This window comes from Brassica napus, unplaced genomic scaffold (assembly GCF_020379485.1).
Source record: "Brassica napus cultivar Da-Ae unplaced genomic scaffold, Da-Ae ScsIHWf_402;HRSCAF=626, whole genome shotgun sequence".
Classification (NCBI taxonomy): domain Eukaryota; kingdom Viridiplantae; phylum Streptophyta; class Magnoliopsida; order Brassicales; family Brassicaceae; genus Brassica; species Brassica napus.
Window position 1 is genome coordinate 35,251 of NW_026016481.1, and position 17,625 is coordinate 52,875.

Consider the following 17,625-nt stretch of genomic DNA (forward strand, 5'->3'; position numbering starts at 1 on the left):
AACGGACTACATCATAGTAGAGGAGGAAACTAAAGTCTTATCGCAAAAACATAAGGCGGTAACACCATCCTCGAAAGACGTGGACCCGAAAGGGAAAAAGAAGAACTCTCGTAACGGCAAGTACGTCCATCACGAGGGGGAAGATCTCCAGGGGGCGCATAACTATGCGATCAACTCGGATCAGGGTCGGACCACGGGAAACACATGGACTCGCAATCAAGGGTATGACGAAAACACCTTCTGCGAGTTCCACCAATCCCGAGGACATTCCACAACCAACTGCAAATTCTTGGGAGCAAGACTGGCCGCGAAGCTACTCGCTGGAGAGCTCTCGGAAGTAACTAGCGTCAAGGATCTGATCCTCGATTCTGATCGCCCTCCAAAGACGGACAGAAATCCGTCCGCTGAAAAATCCCCTCAACAAAACCAGCCTGGGGATAAACGTGACAGGAGGCCAGACGACAAAGGGAACGATAACAATCGCCGCAGAGTCAATATGATCATCGGAGGATCACAATACTGCGGCGACACTGTGTCGGCCATCAAGGCTTACCAACGGAAGGCGGAGTCGAGCGCAAATTGGTCTACATGGTCTCCTCAAGGAGATGGCCATAATTGCTCGATCACCTTCACAAAGGAAGAGGCCGGCGGCATCGATCAACCTCACTGCGACCCGCTCGTCATAGATCTCGTTATACGAGACTTAGAAGTCGGAAGGGTACTCGTCGACACGGAAAGCACGGTCAACGTAATCTTCCGCGACACTCTCAAACGGATGAGCATCGAACTCGGAGAAGTAATTCCGACGCCAAAACCACTCACGGGTTTTTCAGGCGAAGTATCGATGACTCTTGGATCGATTTAATTGCCAGTCATGGCCAAGGAGATCACGAAAATCGTCGAGTTCATGGTGGTCGATCATCCCGCTATCTACAACGTGATCATGGGAACCCCATGGCTCAACGCCATGCATGCAGTTCCGTCAACCTTCCACCTGGGTCTCAAATTCCCAACCCCAAGCGGAGTCGCGACCATCTGGGGGTGCCAAAAACAGTCGCGGCTATGCTTCCTCGCAGAGCACAAGTTAAGGCAAATCACGACTTCTGCAGCTGTAAACGGCAAGCGTACGAAGATAGACCAATCTTCGGCCAAAAGCACCCCGGGAAAAAAACGAATTAAAAACGTCTACCAACGCAAACGCATCGGAAGTCGAAGCTCGACACAAGTCTGAAGCCCACGCTACAACTCAACCGGAACATCCGGAAAATAGCATTGACCCAGCCACGATCGACAAGGTCAAAGCGGACATCACGACATCTACCGCCGAGTAAGAACACTCGCGGCATGAAACAGAACTACGAGATGGCTTGATCCTCGAAAGGGGTACGTAGGCAGCTCGTCAAAAGACGAGTTCAGCTATCCCCCTTTCTAAAAAGGGGGGGAGTGGGTGCGTATACTCGTATACTCCCACTTAAAAAATCGCCATTATTGTAATCGAGTTTTTAAGAAACTTCAAAAACTTTTACTACAATATACGTTGTCCTTTTTATCGGAAAACGTTTACGCTTCAGTTAAACACAAAAATTTTTCAGGACACGCCTGGAAACATTAAGACTCTTGTCTGCAGCCACATCCGGCCCAAAAATCGTAAAAAAATCATCATCCTTCAAACGCACAAAGATACACGTATAATCCTCGAAACAACTGCGAGACGTCGCAAAGTTAAAATTCGAAGATAATACGAACAAATTGTCCGAACGCGACCACCAAAACCTTACACCCCGTTCGTCGATTGGCCCCGACAAACACGCCAGCCGTCTTAAACAAACGCAATTTGATCACTCTTTTGATCTTTAAAAACGTCCAGCACAAGGACAAAAGCGCGCTACAACAAAAATCCAAAATTTTGGTTTAGCACTTCCAGATAATTCTGAGAAGATGCTCGATTCGTACCATACAAGTCATATAAGCCGAGAACATATCGCGGACTTTAAATCGGTGCGAATCAGGAAGAAATCGCAACAGGAAAAACGATAGCCGCTAGTCACCGCATAAACCTTAACCGAAAGTAAACCTTTGCCCTAAACCCAACGCTCTGGTCTCAAACATCTCAAGGCATGATATCTAAAAGATACGAGATCCTAAACCATGTCTCTCCGTTCGTATCTCAATGTTCTCGAAAATCGTAAAGATAAATAATTTTTACGAAAATCACGATCGAACCAACAGATTGAACGTCTCATCGGAATTAAATATGAGACGACAACTCATATTTACTTCAAACCTACTCAGGAAAACTCGAAAACGAAAACATTCATCATATAAATAACCACGTAAAGCGGTAAGGGGATTCAAAGCCACCAACGGCCAATCCCGATAAACGATAAAAACGGCCAAAACAGGCCCGTTAGGTAAGGATGATCCAGCACAAGCTATCCGATCATCCTTACCTAAAGCGACCTGCAAAAAGGACAATGGAGTTGGATGAGTAACCTAATCTTACTCAATGAGCTGGCGGCCTCTACCTGCAACCTAGACTCTAACCCAGACAACCCAAAATAACAATCAATCTAGCCCTAGCATGCAATAAAAGCTAAGGCTAAGCAAACCGTTACTAAGTTAGACTTGGCCTCCTGCCATGATCTAGCTTCAAGTAACGGGAACCTGCATTAAAACAAGTCAACAACCAATCCATAATTATCAAAGAGACACCATGTCTAATCCGGTACCTAAACCAGACTTAGGACTTAATGTCAGAACCTGCAAGCAAATCACAACAATAATAAGATACTAACTACCAACGACTCGATCTAACTCGTAAAACCATATATCGGTGCTACATTAACTCGAGGGTTCCATACCCCCTACGACACTCTAACACAACACAATACACTACCCCGGGAAATGGTGACTTAGTGTTCATCCTCTCTATCGGCAATATCCTATCTTCCTACCACAAAGGCCAGAAGAAGGAACTTTCAACCGACCGCGGCCCACTGTCCTTCGGGTTACCGCGCGACAGCCCACAGTCCTCCGGGTCACTGCCACATTACACCGTCGTGTAATCACTCAGCCATAGGCCATGATCTCGTCTCTCTGAGTCTTCCCGATCCAGAGAATAAGGGGTTTCCTTGAACCCGCTGAATACGAGGGCGAGGAAACACTAATCAACCCCAAACAAGCCTAGTATGGGCGGGTTACGCACATACTGTCAGCACACTCACACAACACAAACTCAATCTAGAACCTAACGTAATGATAAAGTTCTAGACACTAACCAGACACTCGACTCTACAACACAAACAAATAGTACCAATAGTCCGGCCTATATGGCCTAAGACCTTAGTACTAACAACTAAACAATAATATCAATACTAAACAAATAAATCAAACCATTATCCAGATAGTTCAGACTCCTGCTATTAAACTATCTTTAAAGATAACGGGAACCTGCACTCAACCAAATCAACACGGAAGAATATAAAACATGATGCATCATAGCCCTAGTCAGGTTATTATCTCAGTCTTAATTCCATTCATCTCAGCTTAGCCCTTGCTAAACTGAGTGTGGTTCATAAATAAAATAACCCTAAGGACTCTACCTTTCAATAATGTGAGCATTCTACTCTATATGCAACTCGATCTAACCTAAGCTCCAAGTGGAACTCAAACAAACCAACTCACAGTGTTCTAGGCGAGAAGCAGCTGGTTGATCGGAGAGGACTTTTCCAAAACCCAAGATGAACGTCTTGACTGGACTGGACTGAACTGATCTCGACTTAGATAGACCCTCGGCTTGATAATGAATACACTAACCGGTCTGGACGGACTGATCTGTACAGAACCTCCTTTAGCTGCTAGACAGTTCTTCGGACTTCCCGGCGGAGTATCGAGCAGAACTTCGTCTGATCTGAAACCGTGGAACTGAACTAACTCTGGGCATCACCTCCACTTGATCATCAAAGGAACTGACTGGTCTGCACGAAATCATTTGGAAAGAGCTTCCGCGTCACAATCGTATAGAATCGCCGATTGGACGGAACTGGCCTTCTCGGTGAGAATCGACTACACTCTAAGTTGACCACTTTGCTTCTCTCTCTCTTTCTCTCTGGCCACGTTGACTTGATTTCCATCTGAGCTGATCTTCATTTGATTGACCTTCAGTTGGACAGAACCTTCCCTAGGCGCTGACTCGAAATCAATAGAGAACTGATCTCGAAAACTCTCTAAAACTCTCGAAATAGCTGGGAATCACTTGCTTTCTTTTTGTACTTTTCTCTAACGTTTTTAACTGGCTTTGAACAGGTCTGGATGTCCTCAAATGAGCTGTCGTGGCCTATTTATAGAATACAGCACACAATCAGATTCAGGTTGGTGGCAGCCTGTGTGTCGCTTCGCATGGCTCCGGACGCATGCGTGGCGGCACCTTGTGCTCCACATGGCTGGCTGCATGTCCAGGACACATGCAGGACGCCAGCACTCCTCCCAGATGTCAGGCTGCATGACTGGAACTCATGGAAGGCGCCACAGCATCACACACATGGCTGGACGCATGCTTCGGTTGCATGCGCGGAGACACCTCGTGCTTGGTCGATCCACCTCGTGCTTGGTGGATCCACCTCGTGCTTCTACATGTCAAGCTGCATGTGCAGCTTCCATGCACAGCGACACCTCGAGCTTCTGTAGACACTCAGCTTGGTGGACAGTTGACACCACGTTCTGAACCCATGCAACAAGTCACCTCGAGCTTCTCGGTCCATTGGCCTGATTTCAGTCCTTGGCGGTAAATATTTCCCGATCCTTCGGCTTCATCGAAGACTTGCATAATACCGAAATTAGAGTTTTCGTCTAATTTCGGGTTTTTCCGTCGTGCTTCGATCCCGTCGTGCATGCTTCCCGTCGTGCTTCCTTTCCGTCCTGCTTAATTCTGTCATGCTTCCAATGTCTTCAAAATAATATTCCGCTAATACGAAGTTTCGCGGAAAACTTCGTGCTGAAGAAACGTCATTCTTCACAAACGTCGAGCTTCTAAACCGTCGTGCTTCCAAAAATGTTATTCTTCCAAAATGTCTGTCTGATCAATCTAAGGCATCTTCTAACTATGGTCGAGCAACTTCTTCGACTCATAGTTAACTCACGATCACTTCTTCGCCACTTCGTACTTCAAAACTTTTCGATTGATCCTTATCACCCGCGACTCGACCACCACAAAGATACTCGACCATTCTCTTTTTTTTTTAACGGGTTTCTACAACCTCCTTCCCTCTAAAGTTGGTCCTCCACAAACCCGAAGTCTCCGGACGTTTAGCCAAATGGGCTGTGGAACTAGGGGAGTACGAGGCTCTAATCGCAGGACTAACTCTCGCCCATCAAATGGGGGCAGAAAACATGCATTAATGAACAATCCTAATGTCAATTACCACAACTCAGCAATTTATAGTTGGGGCTAATCCCTCCTAACCTATTTCAACCCTAAAATCAAACAATGGAAGTACTCAGACATGGCTAAGCAGTTCATAATATCAATTAGGTAAGAAAACTTCATTAGAATAGTAAAAAGATATTAATGAAGTTCCAATCACAAATTATAACTTTGGATCTTCTCTCCAATCTATCAAAATCCTAGAAAATCTTGTTGTGAAAAATAATAAAACAAGAAAGCACACTTTGCCTCTAACATGGTGGCGAAGCTTATATAATTAGGTTAAAGCTCGTCCGGGGTAATCTTGTAAATTGGTGAAGACTTAGGCTTCAAGTCGTTCAATGGGGAAGCTACTGCTTCGACCCAGTTTGACACATAATCAACAGCGACTAAGATGTATTTATTCCCGTAGGAGGAAGGGAAAGGACCCATGAAATCTATTCTCCAACAGTCAAATACTTCTACTTCTAGAATAGATTTATGTTCCATTTCATGTCTTTTACTGGTTTTTCCTCTCCGTTGACATCTGTCGCATTGTGCTATGAATGCATGAGCATCGCGAAACATGGTTGGCCACCAGAATCCTGCTTGAAGGATTTTTGATACCGTTTTAAAGGTCGTAAAATGCCAAGCATAATCGGATCCATGGAAATAGAATAAAATGTCGTGTATCTCGGTTTTGGCAACACAGCGTCTATACATGCCATCAGAGCATTTTTTGTAGAGATATGGTTCGTCACAGTGATATCTCCTAACTTCTCTTAAAAACTTTGGTCTCTATGTCAGCAGCTAAATAGTTAACTATATTAGCATACCAAGGTCTGCTCTTTGAACCTCGCCCGACCGCGTGCACTTCCCGATGCAGAATTTCATCTATGGGGGAATCACGGTCTGGGTACAGCGCGTTGTAAGCAACATTAACTTTTATATCGAACGTGAGGGTTCTGGGATTCGTCTTTTTGCTTAGATCATCTGAAGTGTCGATTGACATACTATCGTTGTCATCGATCGACCTGGTACTCTCGTTAATGTCGCCATAAATATCTATTTACTATTCAAATGAAATTTGATACCACTAAAATTACCCTAAGGAGTGATTTATACTCTCTCAAATAAGAGGTCGATTTGTAGTACTTAGGGATCGAATTCACAGGGAGCTAGGGAACCTAAGAAATCTAATATGATTTGTTAAGCAGAATGTTTTAATGGTTTTCAATGTAAATTGCAGTTTTTATCAAGCAAGTGTTTTCTTATTTGGTTGGTTGAGGTTTTGGTGTTTAAAAAGAAATAGCTAGACTTAGGGCTTTTATTCAGGAAACTTGGGATTATAATCCTATAGATGCCTAATGAGTTGCATGCATGATAATGTAAAGCTCAACTACTTCTTCAACAAGTCTATCAGCTTGTAAATTGGTGAAGACTTGGGCTTCAAGTCGGCTGTGACCAAACGAGATTTCTGCGCGCTTCGCTGTCGATCGATGTCAATACATGAACATCGATCGATTATTCCTCTTCATTATCGACCGATGGTCGAGCTCGATGGTCATCTCGGGTGCTTGCTCCAAATATCTCCAAAATGCTCCTAAATCATCACTTATCTCCAAATCACTCATGATCCTATAAATATTCTAAATAGACTCTATAATATAATAATTAATAGTTAAAACACTTATAAACCATGGATGAAAGTGGGTCAAATCCATGGTCTATCAACTCTCCCAGACTTACCCTTCTGCTTGTCCTCAAGCAAAACAAACAGGAAGTCTCTCTGAAAGAGGTTTGAAAACAGGCAGGGACTCACATGATTTAAAACTTAGAATCATCATCTCTTCGATATTGCAATCCACATCTAAAAAGTCCCAATCACAAAAGCACATTATACAATATCCTAGCTTAGCAACCAAATTCATCTAGCCAACAACTTAGCAAATCTTGTCTGACATTCTCCTCTACCAACTTCATTTCTTAGCATAAATAAAAGTGTAGGCTTTACCTTGGGGGTATTGGTGCAGCCTGGGTATGGCTTCTGTTCCTGGATCGCTCGAAGGGGAATGGAAGAGGGTTGTCCGTGGAGGCTAGTAGCACTCTGCTGGACTATGGACGTCTCCCTGAAGCTATGGAATAGCGATAGAGATGGTTTGCTACTCAAAGACACAAGATTACCCTGTATTGTCTAAGATGGTTTTCACTAAGGAATTCCTTCCCTAAGGTGAGATCAATGTTCCTTTAGCTGAACAGAGAAAGCAGGAAACGAGACAACTCTTTGCTGTAAGTTTCTAATTGAAAAGTTGAATGACTCTCACAAAGTCTGCGTAGAAAGATAAATAGAAAACCCCCAACAACCATAATTATAAACCAAGATGGTTTAATCTAATTCCTAATCTAAACCCAATCGAATTGGTTTTTTTATTAAATCCTAAACCTACCCGAAATTGATTTAATTTAAAATGAAATCAAATTATACTGAAATAAAATTAAACCAACAGGCTGGTTTATCTTGATTCTCCTCTTCTGATTTAAGCTCCACGGATTTGGCTAAGTGTTGAAGGCTCTTCTCTTGTGCTCTCAGTCTTGATCTGGTTACTGGTCCACTCCACAAGCTGGCTAGCTCATCTGGTTCTTCTCTGCTCAAGTCTGGTTCTTCTCTGCTCAAGTCTGGCTCTCCTCTTCTCAAGTCTGGCTCTTCTCTGCTCAAGTCTGGCTCTTCTCTTCTCAAGTCTGGTTCTTCTCTGCTCAAGTCTGGCTCTCCCTCGTTAGACTCACTCAGCTCTCCAATGTCTCTACTCATGGCTGCACCATCCCCTCCTCCTTTAAAAGGATTTGACCTCAAATCCAGTTCATCTGCAACAAAAGGGATCAAGTCAGACACATTGAAAGTAGAACTTATTGTATACTTACCTTCAAGATCAATCTGATAAGCATTGTTGTTGATTCTTTTCAACACTTTGAAAGGGCCATCTGTCCTTGGCATCAGCTTTGATTTCCTTTCAGTAGGAAACCTATCCTTCCTCAAGTGTATCCACACGAGATCATCTGGTTCCAGCACCAACTCCTTACAGCCTTTGTTCTTCTATCTTGCATACATCTTGGTGCACGACTCTATGTTCTTCCTGACCTGCTCATGCATAGACTTAACAAACTCGGCCTTTTTCTTGCCATCAAGGTTAGCTTGTTCTTTCAAAGGTAAAGCAAACAAGTCTAAAGGAGATAATGGATTGAACCCATACACAACCTGAAAAGGAGTCAGCTTAGTAGCTAAATGCATTGACCTATTGTATGCAAATTATACATGAGGCAAACAATCTTCCCAAGTCCTGATGTTCTTTTTAATGATAGCACGCAGCAAAGTGGACAGAGTCCTATTGACCGTTTCAGTTTGTCCATCAGTTTGTGGGTGAAAAGTAGTTGAAAACAACAGCCTAGTTCCTAGTTTTCCCCACAGAGTTTTCCAGAAATAACTAAGGAACTTAGAGTCTCTATCAGACACTATAGTCCTAGGCATGCCATGCAATCTAACAACCTCTCTAAAGAAAAGATCAGCTACTAGAGATGCATCATCAGTCTTATGGCAAGGTATGAAATGTGCCATCTTAGAAAACCTGTCAACTACCACAAAGATACTATCTCTACCTTTCTTGGTCCTAGGCAATCCTAAAACAAAGTCCATAGAGATATCAACCCAAGGCTCAGTAGGGATGGGAAGTGGCGTGTACAAACATGTTGGTTGGACTTTGGACTTGTCCTGCTTGCACACAACACACCTGGAGCATACCTTCTCCACCTCTTTCTTCATGCTCGGCCAATAGAAGTGTTCCTGCAAGGTAGACAGTGTCTTGGTGACTCCAAAGTGACCCATCAACCCTCCTCCATGAGCTTCCCTGACATAAAGTTCTCTCAAAGAACCACAAGGGACACACATGCGGTTATCATAGAAAAGAAAACCTTTCACTTGATAAAATTTACCACTAGCATGTTTTTTAGTCTGTCTAAACACTTCCTGAAACTCTGGATCATCAGCATAAGAAGACTTAAGGTATTCAAATCCCAAAATCTTTTTTTCCATTGAAGATAAAAGAACATACCTTCTGGATAGTTCATCAGCCACGACTTTTTCCTTACCTTGCTTGTAGTAGATGACATAAGGAAATGTCTCAATGAACTCAACCCACCTAGCATGCCTCTTGTTCAGCTTCTGTTGACCTTTAAGATGTTTAAGAGATTCATGATCTGTGTGGATCACAAACTCTTTAGGCCAAAGGTAATGTTGCCACACCTTCAAGGCTCTCACCAGGGCATACAGCTCCTTGTCATTGGTTGGATAATTCAAAGTGGCACCTCCAAGCTTCTCACTGAAGTAAGCTATAGATCTCTTCTCCTGCATCAACACAGCTCCAATTCCAACTCCAGATGCATAACATTCTATTTCAAAAGTTTTAGAAAAGTCAGGGAGTACAAGTAAAGGAGCACTTGTTAACTTCCCTTTCAGCAGTTGGAATGCTTCTTCCTGAGCTTGCCCCCAAGTGAAGCCTACACTCTTTTTGATGATTTCAGTCAGTGGGGCAGCAATTGTACTGAAATCTTTCACAAACCTTCTATAGAAACCAGCAAGTCCATGAAAACTTCTGACTTCTCCAATGGTTTTTAGGGATCGGCCACTCCTTGATAGCCTTCACCTTTTCCTCATCAACCTGTAGGCCCTGTGATATCACAACAAAGCCTAGAAACACAAGGTTATCTGTTCCAAAAGAGCATATCTTATAGTTAGCATACATGTTCTCTTGCCTAAGCACATCTAGCAATTGTCTCAAATGATCAACATGTTCTTTCATGGTCTTGCTATAAATCAGTATATCATCAAAATACACCACAACAAATCGACCTATCAGAGCTCTCAAGACATGGTTCATTAACCTCATGAATGTACTAGGTGCATTAGTAAGGCCAAAAGGCATGAAAAGCCATCCATACAATCCTAGCTTAGTTTTAAAAGCAGTTTTCCACTCATCTCCTTCTTTCATTCTAATATGGTGGTAACCACTCTTTAAATCAATTTTAGAAAAGACACATGAACCATGTAACTCATCTAGCATATCATCTAAGCATGGGATAGGATGTCTGTACTTAACTGTGATGTTGTTGATGGATCTGCAGTCCACACACATGCGCCAGCTCCCATCTTTCTTAGGAACCAGTAGCACATGTACAACACAAGGACTCAAGCTTTCCCTGATGTGGCCTTTCTCCAAGAGTTCATTGACTTGTTTCTGGAGCTCCTTTGTCTCAACAGGGTTTGTCATGTATGCTGGCCGGTTTGGAATGGAAGCTCCTGGTACAAAGTCAATTTGATGTTTAATACTCTAATGGGTGGTAAACCAACTGGGTTATCCTCTGGAAACACATCCCTGTACTCCTGCAAAAGACACTCAATCTCTTTTGGAATCACAGGGTCAGTGTTAGTAGAAGAGATCAACAACTCCTTGTAAACTACTAATATCAGGTTTGGTTGTTCAAGCATACCAGTTTTGATATCTTTAGTAGTAGCAAAGAGGTTCATCTTACTTACATGTTTGGATTCATCCAGCATCAAGGCTTTACCAGTGGCCTTATCTTCATCCCTTCTCTTCTTAAGATGCATTTGATCCTGGTGCACTTCCTGAGGCGACAATGGTACCAGCGTGATCTGCTTCTCTTTGTGAGTGAAGGTGTGTCTGTTGGTGAAGCCATCATGTACTGCCCTCTTGTCAAACTTCCAAGGGCGACCAAGTAGGATGTGGCTAGCTTCAAGAGATGCCACATCACAAGTGATCTCATCCTGTTATCTCCCCACGGACAGTAATACCTTCACTTGCTTGTTGATCTTTAGCCCTCCCTCTTCATTGAGCCATTGCAAGAGGTACGGCTTAGGATGCTTATACACTTCAAGACCCAATTTCTCCACCAGTTCCTCACTTGCTACATTGGTACAGCTTCCTCAATCAATGATCAAGCTGCAAACTTTGTCTTGGATTAAGCATCTGGTGTGAAAAAGTTTCTTTCTTTACGCACAACCTCTTTGACTTTAGGTTGAGCATTGAGGAGTCTCCTAGTGACCGGTAACTCTCCTCGGACAGGGTACTCCACGCCCTCATCTCCAGACTCCTGGTCGGATTCTTCGTCTTCAGAAACCACATCCCCATTGGCTAGAATTATCATCACCTTCTTGTTGGTACAATCGCTGGCATAATGCCCAAACCCATGACACTTGAAGCATTTGACATTCCTGGACCTGGTAGCTGTTGCTGGTCCCTTCCCCTTGTCATCTCGCCTTGCATCCGCTGATGTAGACCCCTCCCTTGACTTATCAGGTGTTTTATTGTAGAAACCCTTAAAAAAAAAGAAGAAAAAATGGTCTCGAGTATCTTTTGGGTGGTCGAGTCGCAGACGATCAGATTGTTCTTGTCTGAACCATGAGTCAAGTATGCCAATAGACAATGATTAGACAATGTGGTAGATTGATTCAAAGGACGTTTGAAACATGCCACTTTTGGAAGCACAACATGAAGACCGAAAATTGGGCGAAAAACCCTAAATTTTGGTATTACAAAATTTTTCGAAGAAGCTGGAAGCTCAGGAAATATTTTTCCTCAAGATCAGAGTCCAAGTGGGGTTTATTAAAAATACTCAGGCCATCTGAACTGGCGTAGAAAAATATTTGGGATTGATCGCGGGACGAAAATTCACCGGAAGGCCCGAAATAGGCCGAATTGACCGCGAAGCTCGAGGTGGCTTGATGTGTGTGTTCAGGACGTGGTGGCAAGCTCCTGGAAGTGTGTGTGTCAATGAAAGCAGGAGGTGATGCAGTACATCCAACCTGTACATGCAAGTAGACATGTGGAGCACGAGGTGTTGCGATCCATGCGACCGGGCCATGCGGCCAGACATGTGGAGGACGTGGTGTCTCCTTGCATGGAGCCAGGCCATGCATTCAGACAGGTATAGGGCGTGGTGTCACCTTTATTTGAGCAGACCATGCTGAAAGACAAGTGGAGCACGAGGTGCCGCCGCGCATGCGTCCGGAGCCATGCGAAGCGACACACGGGCTGCCACACGGCCAGTTCCTGATTGGTTGCTGATTCCTATAAATAGGCCACGACCCCCTCTCATTTCAACCCATCCAGAACACATCAAACCTACTTCAAAACGTAAAGAGAAAGAAATGAAAGAAAGATCGAGTTTCGATAGTTTTCGAGCGATTTAGGCATTTTTCGAGAACAATTACTCTGCCGATTTTGAGTCAGCACCTGGAGAAGGTTTTTTTCAAGTCAAGAGAGATCAGTTCTAGTGGAGACCAGTTCAATACCAGGCTGGACGTGGGTCTACTTGAGAAGGACGGGAAAGGGTTCGGATCGCAGAAGTCAGATTTGGGGTCAAGGCCACGGTCAACCAAAAACTGTGAGTAATAATCAATTGATTGCTGAGTTGTTTTCATGCACGGTCCCGTTACTTGGAAGTTGGATCATGGCAGGAGGCCAGGTATAACTGAGTAATGGTTTGACTAGTTAATAATTGAGGTTATGGCATGCTTGTTATTGCTTGAGAACCGTAGTAGCATGCTAATGGTTAGGTTGATTGGTTAGTAAGCGAATGCGGAATGCTTAGATGATATCGCTAAGTTGTGGATAGTTAGGTATTCTTGAATTAGTCTTATGATAGATTCTGGAATATGATTGATTGTGTTAATTTGCGATTAATACCAGGAACCTTGTGTTATTTTACCGGGTTTAGTATTAATCATATATTGGCCATATAGCATTGGTGTAACCCACAATGCTAGGCATGTTTAAGGTGGATGTGTTGATTTTGTGGTGACTATTACTAGGAACCTTGTGTTATATTACCGGGTTTAGTATTTGTTGTATATTGGCCGATAGCATTTGTGTAACCCACAATGTTAGGCATATTGGGTTGAGTTAGTGTTCCTTCAGACCCCGTACCCGGCGGGTTCAAGGAAACCCTTTATTCGCTGGATCGGGAAGACTCAGATAGACGGGGTCATGGCCTATGGCTGAGTTATTACACGACGGTGTAATGTGGCAGTGACCCGAAGGACTGTGGGCTGTCGCGCGGTGACCCGAAGGACAGTGGGCCACGGTCGGTTGAAAGTTCCTTGTTCTGGCCTTTTTGGTAGAGAGATAGGATATTGCCGATAGTGAAGGAGGAACATAACGTCACCAGGGCCCGAGTTTGTTATATATATTATATAGTGTTTGGGTTGTTTAAACCCTGGTTTAAATCGAGTTTGAGATTGATGATGAGCTAGTAATTAGCATAATGCTAGTTATCTTGCTAATGCTAGTTATCTTGCTATCGTTTACCGCTGCGTATTTCAGATATTGCTTATTGTTATTGAATTGTGTTGTTAGGTGAACCTCTCGCTTTAGATTGTTTGGGGTGGGATAGCGAGGGGTTGTATTTGCTAGTTGGGGATTGTAACTCGCTGAGTAATGCTAGATTACTCACTCCTCACTCGTTGTTGTTTTCAGGTGACCAGTAGTGAGCTCGTAGAAGGCGCGGGAGGCTAGGCTGGCTGGTGTAGATTTGCATCTTTTTGCGTAAGACGCTTTCAGACTATAAGTATGTACTTTCGCTTTCTTGGCATGCCACCACTTGTATAATATTTTTTGTATTGTAAACCAGATATTACATAAGATAAATAAGCGAATGTTTTGTGGAAATGCCTTGTTGTTCTGATATTAGCTTGTCCGAGCTAACACAGCGTCAGATTGGAGTACGGGTTGAGAAGCCTTAGGCTTTTGTCTGACGGGACGTGTTAGTGGGCGGCCTGGCCTAGTTAAGAATTGCACTTTTTGTAACTTTGGCTGGATTGCCCGTTAACCCGTCTTGTAGCGCTCCCAAACCTCGGTAGACGGTCAGGCCGTCGGTCATGTTCTTGTTTGATTGTTGGCCGGTGGTTCGACCTATGCTTAGAATGGTTCGGGGGTGTTACAGAGGTGGTATCCGAGCATGGTTTCCTCCATACATGACACAAGTGCTTTTTAAAGATTTTATCGTGTCAAAGGAGTCGCAAAAAGATGATTAGGAAACCAGCCGCTTCCCGTAGTAGGAATATGACTTACCCTTTTGATTGTGTGCAGATGGCTAATCACGGGACAGGTTATGATGGACGAGATTGGATATGGGGAGAGGGTATGGATTGGACAGGCGGATGATTGGGTTACAGATCTGATCAGGATGATGGAAATGGCATTAGTGAGATGTTTGGACACGATAGGAGCCCTCTGCAGAGAACAAGATCTTTTCCAATTTACGGTAACCGGACTAGAGTGAGGGATGACAGTTTGGCGAGTATTGGCCCAAGTCATAATTGGGACCAGAGACATCAACATGATCAATCCGTTCAATCAAACCCAAGGCCAGATCAGAACCGTGCCACCAAAAGACCACAAGATCAGGGAACCAAAAATACCCTGAAGCTTTTACATGATGTGATGACTGAGGCACTTGGTAACAAAGGCAGGCGTACTCAACCCCCTGAAGTTTCCAAGCTATTATCTACCATGAAGAACATTGGATCCCACAAGTCCAAAGGAGGATCCGATCCTAGTGAGGCCGGCAAGTGGATTACTATGATGGAGAAGAATTTTGAAGCCATGGAGTGCCCGGAGGAGTACAAGAAGAAGATCGCTGTGTACTACTTGGAAGGTGACGCCACAGGATGGTGGGACAGCATAGACAGGCAGTGTGGACACACCATCACATCATGGGAGTCGTTCAAGATGGAGTTTGATAGGAAATACTTTCCTCCAGAAGCGAAGCATCGGTTAGAGCGCCAGTTCATGAACCTTGTTCAAGGAGATAGGCCCGTAAGGAGTTATGAGTCGGAGTTCATAAGGTTGAGGCGACATGTCTTTAATGGGCGTGAAGATGAAGCAACTATGATCCGTAACTTTATGTACGGACTGTAGCCGGAGCTTGGAAGTCGTTTAGCAGGAAGCAACTTTAGCAGCTTATCTGAGCTAGTGGAAAAAGCTGTTAATGTTGAAACATTATTGGAGGCTGAAAGGAAGACCTTACCACATTCTGGTGGACACACAAAGTTTAGCCAAGGAGAAAGGCCAAATTTCAACAAGGGTCCAATATCTTACAAAGGCAAAGGGCGAGGATTTGGAGGCCAAGCCAACAATCGTGGTAACACTGGGGTATGTTACACATGTGATCAGCCGGGACATATTTCAAGGTTTTGTCCCAAAATTCAGCTGAATAACCAACGGAGTAACCAGCTGGGTTATTCATCGATAAGGATGGAAGATGTCACTTGTTTCTCTTGCGTATGAAGGGCCATTATGCATCGTCATGTCCAAACAAGCCAATCAATGCGACCCCTCTCGCGATCCGAACACCTCCTAGCCGTCCAGCAATTGAGCCAGCAACAAAGAAGCAAAACCTAGGAGGTAGGGTTTATGCCTTAGGTGTAGAAAACCCAGACAATGCAGGACCGTCAAGCGGTCCCATCACAGATATTGTGGGTTCTTAACCTCCTCTTTTTATTGAATGGAATTTAGTTGTTGGAATCTAGTTAGTAGGCTGGTTAGGCATAGATTGCTTGATCTCTAGGTTGCGCGTTTAGAAATTTTGGATTATGATTGATGGTTGTGCGAATTTGATTAGTTTTTGTGATTGAGATATTGTTGATTGGGTTACTGTGGCAGGAACCATACATGTTGCTGGTAAACCCACACATGTATTGTTTGTCTCGGGGGCAACACATAGTTTTGTGACCCCTGAAGTAGCTGCCCGGTTTTGGGATTGTTTTGTGGTTGACAGGATAGATGTGGTCGTCTTGACCCCCGTAGACCGAACACTTCAAGCAAATCAGTGTATCAAGAATGTTCCATTGGTCATTCAAGGCAAAGAATTTGTGGCAGATTTGTTAGTCGTGCCTTTGAAAGGGTACGAAGTAATCCTTGGAATGGATTGGTTATCGAACTATGAAGTTCAGATCGACTGTGGAAAGGGAAAGTTGTTGTTCGGCAGAGGTAAACGACCAGAGATGGTATACTATGGAATCAGTCCTAGTATGACCGTTTCTTTGGTAGCGGGAATGAGAGTACAAGATTTGTTTCAAGACGGGGAAGTATATTTGGTGACCTTATCGGTTAGTGGAGGAGCCACTAATGATAAAGTTAAGGTCGAAGAAATTGAAGTGGTCCAGGAGTTTGAAGATGTATTTGCGCCACTAAAGGAACTACCTCCACCTCGGAGTAATCCCTTTACTACTACTTTGGAGCCTGAAGCAAAACCTATAGCTAAGGTATCATATCGGATGGCACCTGCGGAGTTGGCTGAGCTAAAGAAGCAATTGGAAGATCTATTAGAAAAGGGATTCATCCGGTCAAGCTCTTCACCTTGGGGAGCTACTGTGCTATTTGTGAAGAAGAAGGACGGAAGCATGAGGCTGTGTATCGATTATCGTGGTATGAACAATATCACGATAAAAGAAAAGTATCCTCTTCCGAGGATAGACGAGTTGTTAGATCAACTAAAGGGAGCTAGGTTGTTTTCAAAGATTGATTTGGCATCAGGGTATCACAAAATTCCTATTGCCAAGTCAGACATTATGAAGACGGCGTTTCGGACGAGGTATGGGCAGTACGAGTTTGTAGTTATGCCCTTTGGTCTCACAAATGCACCTGCTGCTTTCATGCGTTTGATGAATGAAGTGTTTCACGACTATCTCGACATGTTCGTGATCATTTTCATTGATGACATCCTGGTGTACTCGAGAAGTAAGGAAGAGCACAAAGAGCATCTGAGACTGGTTATGGATAGGTTACGGAATCAGAAGCTATTTGCCAAGTTCAGCAAGTGCTCGTTTTGGAAGAGAGAGATAGGATTTCTGGGTCACATAGTATCAGGAGAGGGCGTGGCTGCTGATCCAGAAAAGGTCCAAGCCATACGAGAATGGCCTCGACCTACCACTGTGACAGAAGTGAGGAGTTTTCTCGGACTTGCGGGCTATTATTGGAAGTTTGTTAAGGACTTTTCCTCTATTGCAAAGCCTTTAACTAAGCTTAACGGTAAAGGAGTTCCTTTCTTATGGGTGGAAGAAACCGAGAAGGCATTCAAGAAGTTGAAGGAAGCTCTCACGACCGCACCTGTATTAGCTTTGCCCGAGCAAGGTAAACCTTACACGGTTTACACGG